This window comes from Lepisosteus oculatus, chromosome 14 (genome assembly GCF_040954835.1).
Source record: "Lepisosteus oculatus isolate fLepOcu1 chromosome 14, fLepOcu1.hap2, whole genome shotgun sequence".
NCBI lineage: Eukaryota > Metazoa > Chordata > Actinopteri > Semionotiformes > Lepisosteidae > Lepisosteus > Lepisosteus oculatus.
Window position 1 is genome coordinate 26,798,934 of NC_090709.1, and position 7,447 is coordinate 26,806,380.

Genomic DNA, 7,447 nt, shown 5'->3' on the forward strand with positions numbered 1-7,447 from the left:
AACATGCCAGTTTGTGTTATTGTGAGTTTTGAAAATTGGTTTTCGATTTTCTGAAATGTGTTTCATACAAAAATGCAATTTGGATAATCATTACTTACATATTCCCCTTTACTGAGGATATATACAGTAATCAACTCGGATTAGTATTTTTAAAAATGACTATAGAGAGCCATCTACAGGCGAAAGGCGTCATAACATCACAGCAACAGCACTTAAGGTGGAACGAAAAACGCGAATAAGAAGCTGGCGAATAAGCAGCCAACTTCAGCCTCGTTAATGCAGCAGGATTGGGTGAGGCAGAAAAATATTTCTTCCTCTGAATCCTAACATTTTTGTTGGTGTTCTAGGACTTCTCGCCTCAGATTAAGCTGCCAATACATCACTTATTTCTACTCCATCAATATCAGCAGTGTTATCAGTACTGAGCCCTAAGTGTAGGTCCTGTCATCATATAAAAACTTGAACGTATCGACTGCATTCACCTGAAAAAATCTGATAAAATTGAAAAATACATCGGAAACAAATTTGCACTGTTTTTTTTTCAGATCCAGAAGAGAATCATCATGAGACTCAAAACAGACCTGTTTTTAATTCTTTCCAGGAGGAAAGATTATTCAGATGCAAACATGGGTCCAAAATCAATGTACTCACCTATCGCTGTTGCTTCTTCAAATCCTTCAACTGAACGTCAATATTGAGGGATGATTTCATACAAATTTTGGTTTTCTTTTAAAGCAAATTTTATTAAAATATGAGCCTCTATTATAGTTGTCTTGGATGTTTCGCAAGGTATAATAGACCCCCTTGTGCCCTCTGCTAAAATATTATAAAATACAACAATCTTTATATATATATATTTATATAATATTTTAACTAAGGGTGCAACGAGAGTATAAATGAATTCTCCCGCCAACCATTTGAAGGTCAAAGTCCGTGACTGAATACGATTCCCTTGAATGTTGGCCATGACTGGTCATTCCCAGTGATAATGACTAATGTACTCACTTGTTTACTTGTTGTAGTTCGTCACACAAAAAAACTGCATTTCCTGCAAATATCAAGTGGGTTAAGTTTTTACTAAGAAATCCAATTAAGTAGAATAATGAGAAATGGGCTCGAACCACTAACCTTTCAATTAACAGCTCCCAGAGACTCACGTGCATCCCTTTTCTCCATTTGCAAGCTTTTTGTAAAAAAAAATACTTTATTCTTGCCGGCCTGTGATATTTGTTTTGCACTGATAAGCAAGATCTGTGTTTCATCTTTCGCAAGCTTTCTTTTTTTTGTCAAATATTTTCAAGCATATTTTTGCTGTTGAAAATAAGTGGTTTGTGGTTTTGAGTGTTGTGTTCCTCTTCCCTTAGTGTCACCCAAAGTGTTACATTGTGCTTTGGCAATTCTTCAGGCTATAGTGTTAAGAGGAGCTCAGTTGAATTAGTATGCATAGATAAAGTATTTATTTTCCTTTTAATCCTTTAAAGCATATTACATTGTCAATACATTGTATCTTTATTCTTACTAATTGTCATCATTTTTTTTTCTGGCTTGATCTCGTAATCAGATATTTCAGAATCTTCCTTAAAAACTAGTAAAAGAAGTGGGACAGATTCATGCACATTAAAAAATATGAAAGGGTAGCAGGACACAGTAACCACCAAACATCTCGTAGATTATGAATGTGCCTAAAATATTTCAGTACTTTAGAGGGTTCTGCCATTTTAGATGTTGTACTGTGCCTGTCTGATTCATCAAATGTGTCATTTAAATCTCCCGTCAATTCTATATCAGTCTTGCAGTAAAGATTGCAATTCATCCCAAAATGCCAAGTTTCCCACTGATGATACGTACAAAGAAATTAATGTACATTTTCCCCTAAAATCAACCAATTTAAAATCAAATGCATCCCTCCTCATCTGCTGTTGGAGAGAAAAATGTCAGAATAAATACAGGTTTTAGAAGTCAGGAGCATTGATAGTCCTATTTTAAAATTATGCTAAAATGCTCAATATATTAAAAAAGTTCTATAAAATGCAAAAATAATTAAAACATATTAAAACAAGGTAAAAAGAAATGATACACAGTTATAAAGATCAGGAATTATCAATTTGAAGTTACAATCCACTTACAATATGCCAAAAATGGCAAGGATATGTAAAACAGGTGTATACATTTTTTAAAAAATAAAACAAGTTAAAAATAAATACTAAATACTTTTAAAATTCAGGAATGTGATTGGTCAGATGCTTATGATGAGTGTTGTTGGTGTTTCGTGTGATTTAGCAAAATGAAAAAATATTCAATTTTAAAACGGCAAGAGCTCGTATGAAAAAAATAGTTCGTATCTTTGTTGTAACAGCTGCGCCAGAACTAGTGTATTCATATACATCAGAAAAGTACCTGAACTTGACTGGTTTATATTCAGTTATGTGCATTGGGAACAAAAGGGAGACTTACATGGATTTTATTAGGTTTTAGGAATCAGAAAATGTATTTTTACACGTTTATGCCTACGAGGAGAAATAACTTCCTGCTTTCAGCGCTTTAATTGTTTCCGCTTGTAATCTCGAACAGAGAAACCCAGTACTGACTCACAGAAACGCCCCGGAGTTTCTGTGTTCCTGGGATTTAAGAGGGATGTATGAAGACAGTAAAGGGGAGTTTCTTTTTTCCCGCTGTAGAAGGCGGTGTGACGAGTCTGGAGGGAGGAGACGCGCATTCCGCACGGGGAGCGCAGAGCAATGAGTTTCACCTGCAGCTCGCCGAGTCCTGTCCTATATAACCGCTGAGCCCGGACACACACAGCGTCTCCAGCTAGTGTTGGGGATGCACTATATCAATAGTTTTTTTTATGCAGATGCTGGGATATTATTATTATTATTATTATTATTATTATTATTATTATTATTATTATTATTATTATTATTATAAGTGGATTATTGGAGTTAGTGGTTACTATGCTAAACTGGCGCGAATGGCGCTTCTATTTCTTCTGTCTGCTCAAACACTGCTGGGCAAAGCTTAAATTAAAACCCTTTTTCTGAAACATTGAGTGTGAGGGGTAACAGGTGGAGTTTATAGCCAAATAAAGGGCTGTATTGGATGAAAGTAGTAGATTGCGTGAGTGACGAGTAACGAGCTCGATCAGACCCAAACTCCATACGTGCGGTAAAGTAAAGAGTACAGATGCAGCCATTCAAAATGGGTGGGGTATTCCGCAGCATACCCCGGTGGGCGTGTCGCGGTGTCACGCAGTATCACGTGGTTAATCGCGTCATTTAATGCCATGCCGGAAACTATCCGCGTCACCTTGTAAAACCGCCGGGGGGAGCTTAACCTCTCATGTACAGCATTTGAGCTTTTAATTGTATTGTGTATTACAGTATGTTAATCATCAGTCATTAAAATGTTGGTATATTTTATTAAAGCAAGATTGCTCAGTTGGACAAAAGTACACAACCTACCTTTATCAGAAATATTTATGCATCAAAGCCTTTACCGAAGATGTTACTAATAGTATTAATAATGAATGACATTGGACAAGCTGTATGCTCAAAGTATAATTTCTTTAGCACATTTGTACAAGCACTTGCAATCTGTCCAAGCCATACTTTGTCAGGCATTTTGTTTTACTTCAACAAGCATAAAAACTTCCTTGCTTTTAACAGGGCGTTTCATAATTTCTAACTATGAAAATGATTTAAAATGCGACACCTATCATTCAACTAGAGCTCAAAATATCACAAGGATCCTCAAGAGCACAGCAAAGACTGTATTAAAAGATACTTGTATGTATCAACGCTTTCTTTTCCGTATACCTGATTTTATGGAATCACTTCAGAAGGGTGTCAGCCAGTCAGATTCCAGGAATCGGTACTTTAAAGGAAAAATACACACTGGTATTCCATTTCTCCCTAACAATTTTAAGCATCCAAGTATTTAACTAGCATGTGAAATAGCATGTGAAAAAGTGGTAGTTTTAAGCTTTTCTGCTAATATAATATGGAATCACGTATCTAAAAAATTGAATAACGATATGATTATATTCGTGTACTGCGACAGGGCTGTGTAGGGCTGTTTCGCCTCTCTCTTCATGTGACTTCCCTTGTAGCCTACTGGTCTACGTGCCCGATTACCAACTCACGGGTTGTGTGTTCAAATCCAGCTGGTGCTGGACTTTTCTCTTAAGAAACATTTCTTCGAAAAAATAGAATAGCGATAGTATGGACAGTCAATTGACTTTTTTATTTCAAAATATCACAACATGATCGATTCTAAGTCATTTTTGATAACAATGAATAGTCACCTTCTTGCCTTCTGACAACGGTCCCTGCTTCTGCTTCCTGGTTCTATTGTGTGTGTGTGTAATAGAGTAAATTTTTATAGAGAAATGGAGGCTGGACAGTATGCGTTACAATATAAACATTTATATTGATTTAAATCGCAAACGTGTGTTTAATTATGTGTTTTTTTATCATAATCAGGCTAATGCAACATAAATTGATACAGTATCTTTGTCTTCTAAGTATCTTAATAAACTTTCAGCATAACTTTCTACCCGTTTAGATTTATATCTCTTGGGATTTTGGGATCAAACGTGGAAGGATTAGATTGTAATCATTTTTATTTTTCAAGTACGTTTTAGAAAAGTGTAATCTATACCTGCTCAGACTGAACGCCTTCCTATACCCCGCCTTTCATTCCTGTAATGCTCTTCCCCACGCACCCCAGCCGGGCGCTCTTCGGCCTCTGCCTGGGAGGAATGTATATTTTGATATTTACACCCGGCGCGGCACCGAGGGAGCGTCTGCATTTAAAACTTAGTTTTTAAAATTAGTCAAGCAATATGAAGCATCTCCTTTTACTTTTAAGTCCCTTAAATACATTGAGCACAGCTTTCTCACCACTTAAGATTGCTTTTTGATACCATCCTTACACAAAGCAGAAACTTTCCGATGACATACAGTACAAGTGGAAAGATTACAGATTTTAATCGTCTTTAATTTTGTTACGTTATACGTTTCATCTAAACAAACACCACAAAACTATTCTCGATTGTATGTCTGAATGTTATGTTACACCTACAGTAGTTTACTGCTTTAAATACATCGAATTAAGAAAGTTATGTGTAGCACTTTAGATCTTTTTTTCTGAACCAGGGAAAATCTGATCATGTTTCTCTATAACAATAATAAAAAACTTTATTTTACATATCACTTTTAAAAGTGGCATCTCAAAGCAATACAGTAGATCGAAAAACAGTTAAAAGGGACCAAAGTAAATACCAGGCAAACGCGTTTTTAATAAAATGCTTTTATTCATTCAGCAGAGAGAGACACACACACCGGTTTCCATTGACAAAATTGTTTTTTTTTCAATTCCTTTTGTCTAACAGGAATGTTTTGTTTGTGGTTAGACTAGAGGAAAAGAGCTCCTCCTTCTACGAAGCATTTCGTTGATCCGATCACAAATTCTTTTCCAGTCGCACACAGTAAGGGTTGTAAAGTGCTGATTCTTATGGAATGTGTTCCGCCGGGGATTAAAAAAAATATTTTTTTTTAATCGCGTATCTAAGGAAAATTGCAGTATAACTTTGTTCATGCACATCATTATACAGTATCTCATTTTGTATTTCGATAAAAAAAAATTGTTTGCCCAGCCACTATTGTTGTTATTGTTTTTATCCTGTAAAGCGCTTTGAGGAGCACAGCTTTCTCACCACTTTCTCACCTTCTCACCACACCATCCTTACACAAAGCAGAAACTGATTGTATTTTCCGATGACATACAAGTGCAAAGATTACAGATTTTAATCGTCTTTTTTCTGAACCAGGGAAAATCTGATCATGTTTCTCTATAACAATAATAAGCTTTATTTAACATTTCACCTTTAAAAGTGGCATCTCAAAGCAATACAGTAGATGTAAACCACAGATTACAAAGTAAATACCCAGACAAGCGCAAACGCGTTTTTAATAAAATGCTTTTATTCATTCAGCAGAGAGTGAGAGGGACATCCAGCAGAGAGAGAGACACACACACCGGTTTTCATTGACAAAAGTAATTGTTTTTTTTACATTTTTTTTACATGTTTTGTTTGTGGACAGACTGTCCACAAATGTGAGACTCTCTCTCAGACTTACATTCCCGAATATCCTCCGCCCTGGTCAACAATCCTAGGAAGAACACGAAACAGCCTGTTAATAAAATTGTTACAATTTTGTTCAGTCAGTTCTTCCTCACAGAATTTATAGATCGCATCGATCAGTTCCTGCTTTGTGACGGGCTTAGCAGTTTTCCGAGCGTAGTCTTTCAACGAATGCCAAACCATCTCTATCGGATTTAGATCTGGTGATTCGGCTGGAGTTTTCACCCAGTTCACTCCTTCTGCTATAAGCCTCGCCCTTGCTGCTGTGTGTTTCGGTTCGTTGTCTTGAAAGAGACGGTGCCTTGATCCAAACTGCTCCCTGATATATGGGGCGGCATGGTGTGTGACCACGACTTCCTCGAAGAATACACGGTCCATAATTCCTTCGAAAATAAGAAGTGGTCCCGGGCCTCTTCTAGATATACCCCCCCAGACATGAACCTTCAGTGGATGTTTGGGCTTTGGCTTGTCCACATGTCTCCCCTTTTTGCAAAATGCCATTGTTGAAAACTGTTCCAGAGCCACTGTTGTTTCGTCGGTAAAAAGTACATCCTGAAATGCCTCCCCCTGTTCAATCCATTGGAGTGCTTGCTTGAGTCTTTCCTCTTTGTTTTTTAGTCTTATCATGGGGCATGTGTTGGTTTTTCTGTATCTCCATCCAAGCCTCCTGCGTACTCTTCTTATCGATGTCGGGCTAATGGTCGCACCGAAGTCAGCCCAGAGCCGTCTTCGGACTTGCATCGCCGGTAGCTCATCATTTTCATCAGTCAGTTTGTCGATAGCTCGCACAATAGGACTTGAAAAAAAAGAGATCAACAGTTAGTTTTAAAAATAATGTGCGTAGTTGTATTTACATGCAAGAAAGGTATTTTTAGAAATTTATTTACCTTTGAATCGTCCTCGGTTTAGATTCTCTTTGCCTCCTCTCCCCTTTATAATGCCGTCTCACTGTGCTTTCAGAAACGAAGATGTCCATCAAAGCCAACTGCTGTACAATGTCCCGTGTTGACTTCCCGTTTCTCTTCATCTTCATTATTTGGTGTGAGAGAGTCTTCGTGATTTTGGTCATTGTCTATCTCCTTACCAGAGCGATACAGTGGTGCAGCTTGAATTCTGTACCTATATACTGTATGATATGGTACAGATAAAACTTACACTATACCGATGAGCTAATGCCAGGAAAAGACACTCCTATTTTATTTAAAACACAATACGCCAGGAAATGTGTCTGATGCATTAGCAAGTTAAAACAATTGGGTCGAAAACCTGGGCGTAACACCATTTCCTTTTTCTGATCACTCG